The sequence below is a fragment of the Eubalaena glacialis genome, chromosome X (genome assembly GCF_028564815.1).
Source record: "Eubalaena glacialis isolate mEubGla1 chromosome X, mEubGla1.1.hap2.+ XY, whole genome shotgun sequence".
Lineage (NCBI taxonomy): Eukaryota > Metazoa > Chordata > Mammalia > Artiodactyla > Balaenidae > Eubalaena > Eubalaena glacialis.
In genome coordinates, this window is record NC_083736.1 from 41,608,043 (window position 1) to 41,612,771 (window position 4,729).

The window sequence follows — 4,729 nt, forward strand, 5'->3', positions numbered from 1 at the left end:
AGTTGATCTATGTCAAATTAATCAACTCTGCCATTGTAGTGCAAAAGCAGCCATAGAAAATATGTAAATAAATGAGCATGGCTGTGTTCCAGTAAAACTTTATTTATTAAAACGAAGGCATTGAGCTATTCAACATTGTCCTGGAAGTTCTAGCCAGAGCTACTTAGACAAGAAACAGAAATAAAAAGCATCCAAATTTGTAAGGAAGAAGTAAAACTATCTTTATTTGCAGATGATATTATTCTATATGTAGAAAATCCCAAAGAATCCATAAGAAAGCTATTAGAGCTAATAAATGAATTCAGGAAAGTTACAGGTTACAAAATCAACACACACACAAAAGTTGTGTTTCTAAACATTAGCAATGAACAATCCAGTATGGAAATTAAGAAAACAATTTCATTTGTAATAGCATCCAAAAGTATAAAATACCTAGGAATAAATTTAACCAAAGAGGGGAAAGACTTGTACATTGAAACTTATAAAGCATTGCTGAAAGAAATTAAGGAAAACTTAAATAAATGGAAAGACATTTTGTGTTCATGGATTGGAACACTTAATATTTTAAGATGTCAATACTATCCAAAGTGATTTACAGATTCAACACAATTCCTGTCAAAATTCCAGCAGCTTATTTTTGTGTGTGTGTGCAGAAATGGAAAAGCTGATTCTCAGATTCATATGGCATTCTAAGGGTCCCAGAATACCCAAAACAATCTTGAAAAAGAATCAAGTTGGAGGACTCACACTTCCAGATTTCAAAACTTACTACAAGGCTACAGCATTCAAAACAAAGTGGTACTGGCATAAAGATAGACATATAGACCAATGGAATAGAATTGAGACCCCAGAAATAAATCCTTACATGTATGGCCAATGGATTCTTGACAAAGATGTCAATTCCATTGAATGGGGGAAGAATTGTCTCGTCAATAAATGGTGCTAGGAGAATTGGATTTCCCCTGTACAAAAGAATGAAGTTGGATCCCTTCTTCACACCATTTACAAAAATTTTTTAAATAAATTTATTTATTTATTTATTTTGGCTGCATTGGGTCTTCGTTGCTGCGTGTGGGCTTTCTCTAGTTGTGGCGAGCAGGGGCTACTCTTCGTTGTGGTGCACGGGCTTCTCAGTGTGGTGGCTTCTCTTGTTGCGGAGCGTGGGCTCTAGGCGTACGGGTTTCAGTAGTTGTGGCATGCAGGCTCAGTAGTTGTGGCACATGGGCTTAGTTGCTCCATGGCATGTGGGATCTTCCTGGACCAGGGACTGAACCCATGTGCCCTGCATTGACAGGTGGATTCTTAACCACTGCACCATCAGGGAAGTCCCATTTACAAAAATTAAGTATGCTCAATGATCTAAATATAAGAGCTAAAACCCTAAAACACTTAGAAGAATGCATAGGGGAAAAGGTTTATGACCTTGGATTTGGCAATGGATTCTTAGATATGACACCAAAAGCACAAGCAACAGGAGAAAAAACAGATCAATTGGACTTCATCAAAATTGAAAACTTTTGTTCATTAAACGCTACTCTTAAGAGAGGGTGAAGACAATCCACAGAATGGCAGAAAATATTTGAAAATCATATCTAATAAGAGTGTAATATCCTGAATATGTTAAAAACTCCTAAAACTCCTCAACAAAAAGACAAACAACCCAATTAAACATGCATAAAGGATTTGAAAAAAAAACTCTGCAAAGAAGATATACAAATTGCCGATAAGTACATGAAAAGATACTCAACATCATTAGTCAATAAAGGAAGTGCAAATCAAAGCCAGAAATGAGATATAACTTTACACCTACTAGAATGGCTATAATAATTTATTTTTCATTTTAGAAATTTAAGTATAGTTGGTGTACAATATTACATAAGTTACAGGTGTACAACATAACGATTCACAATTTTTAAAAGTTATATTCTACTTATAATTACTACAAAATACTGGCTATATTCCCTGTGTTGTACAATACATCCTTATGGCTTGTTTATTGCATAATAGTTTGTACCTCTTAATCCCCTACCCCTATCTTGTCCCCCCTTCCCCCTCCCCACTGGTAACTACTAGTTTGTTCTCTACATCTGTGAGTCTGCTTCTTTTTTGTTATATTCACTAGTTTGTTTTACTTTTTAGATTCCACATATAAGTGATATCATACAATATTTGTCCTTCTCTGTCTGACTTATTTCACTTAATACCCTCCAAGTCCATCCATGTTGTTGTAAATGGCAATATTTCATTCTTTTTTATGGAGAATGGATATAATAATTAAAAAAAAATAATGGAAAATAAAAAATGTTGGAGAGAATGTAGAGAAATTGGAACCCTTGTACTCTCCTGATGGGAATGTAAAATGGTGCAGTCACTATGAAAACAGTTTGGTGGTTCCTCAGAAAGTTAAACATAGAATTACTGTATGACCCAGCAATTCCACTCTTAGGTATATAGCCAAAGGAATTGGAAACAGAAACTCAAACAGATACTTGTATGCCAAAGTTATTACAGCATTATTCAGAGTAACCCAAAAGTGGAAACAACCTAAGTGTTTATTAACAGTGAATGGGTAAATAAAATGTGGTATATACATACAATGGAATATTATTCAGCCTTAGAAAGGAATTAAGTTCTTTTTTTCAATTTTAAAATAAAATAGTTTATTGGTTGTGTTAAGCAATATTTTATTACTTAAAATATTATTTATTTTCAAATATTTTATCTAAGAAATTCAAAACACTTGACAACTGATGCTGGTAACATCTATGCAATTGGCATTGCTACCATGTTTATATAGTTTCTGAAAATGAGGAAGAAAAATTTATTCTGGTTTTCAGCAGTGGAAAATTTTAAAAATCCAGAATTACTGAGACAAAATTTACTGACTAAGTTAGCCCTAAGAGCTGAAATAGAATCATTCCCCAGGTACTTCATCTTTCATAATCTGTTACTGAAGAGATTCAGAATCTGTTCCAGTATAGAAATAGGGACTAACGGCTTCTATAAAAGAATCATTAAAAGTATAGAGAAGAGATCTATCATTCACATTATAAAAAGGAAACCGCACTCAACTCAGTCCAGAAAAATGCCAGTCTTACTGGGTTTTACTACTGGCAGAAGTTGACTGTCTTAGGAGGCAATGCAACATAACTGCTGTCAACATATCGCCCAGTTGCCCAGAATATACCCTGACCTACTGGCTGATTCCACCATTTCCTAGGAAGACTACCTTGACACATGCCCAATGTCCATTTAGTTTTGTTTTCCAATTCTACTTCCCAGCAATGCCTGCCAGAATTAAATCTCATAGAACCTAGGATAGCAAGGCAGAGATGAAATCTCCTTGGGTTATAACAAAGGTTTGGTTTTTTTCTTTCTATATTGCGTACTTTTTCTGTCCTCAGAGACTATAAGCCCAGGATGTGCTGCTTCAAGATCTAGAATCACATCTATTTGTAATGGCTTGATAATTTTGCCTAAGCCAGAATATGGGGGAGGAATACTGAATCCATATTTCTTTAATCGAAATGAAGAGTTCAGGGTATTTTAGGTTTTGATACCTGTGGTGCTTCCAATACAGGGGGCATGGGTTTGATCCCTGGTCAGGGAACTAAGATCCCATATGCCAATAAATAAATAAATAAATAAATAAATAAATAAATAAAAACACACAGTGAGCCAAATTTTTCCTATAGGTCATAGTTTGCCAATGCCTGGCCTAGATAACATTTGTACTTGGATATCTGACAGGAATCTTAAAACTGAATTTATAATTGTCCTGCATAAATCTGTAGATTTCTAGTCTTTCCCATCTCAGTTAAAGATGCCATCATTTTCTTGGTTGTTCATTTTAGAAACTTGAACATTATCCTTTACACTTTCTTCTCCTTTAATTCTTACACCTAAGTCCTGTTGATTCTATACTCTTACACATTTTCTAAATTTCTTCATTTCTTTCCATCTCTACTTCACCATGCTAGACCAACTCACCCTCATCCTACCTGGACTTCTGCAATTGTCTTTATACTAGTCATCCTGTTTCCTCTCTTGACCATCTCTAACTCATTGGTGGCAGAAACTACCAGTTGTCTTCCAACATCCACTCCCTTTCTTCCAAAGTAATAGACTTCTTAGCTGGGCACAGAGCCATCTAGGGAAAAAACCCTCACTTTCCCAAACTCCTTTGCAGCTAGATGTGGCCATTGGGCTAAGTTTTTGTTAACAAAATAAGATGGTAGTGACATATAGAATTTCCAGGTGCCCTTCTTGTTGGTTGAGATGTGGCTTTGGTGCTGCACAATCTTGGACAATGCTGGTAAGGGCAATAATGTTGGGATGGCAGAAGAAGAAGATAGATGGAGCCTGGGTTCCTAATGACTTTTAGGGGCAATATCGAATTCCGCTCAGACTTTATCTTACTTACGCCATTGTTATTTTGAGTCTGTGTTACACTTAGCCAAAACTATAATCTAATGAAAACACCATCTTCCACATAATAGCTAGAGTGATCATCTAAAAACACAAATCTTGTCAGATCAATTCCTAATTTTATTTAAAACCCTTCTGTAGCTGCCCATCAATGAATGGGTGAGTACAAAAATTCTTAATATTGCCCACAAGACTCTGTGCAATCCAGCCCCTGCTCGTTTCTTTAGCTTCCTTTTGCACCTTAAGGCTCCAAGGCTCCAAGCATGCTGGCTTAATTTCAGTTAGGTCTTTCCTAATCAAA

The 4,729-nt window shown here is 35.6% G+C and overlaps 1 pseudogene; it reads right to left on the reverse strand.

Annotated features, from left to right (window-relative positions):
* Nucleotides 1-2,947: 2,947 nt before the first annotated feature.
* On the reverse strand, nucleotides 2,948-4,055 carry LOC133081769 (tripartite motif-containing protein 60-like; annotated as a pseudogene).
* Between the last annotated feature and the right edge of the window lie 674 nt (nucleotides 4,056-4,729).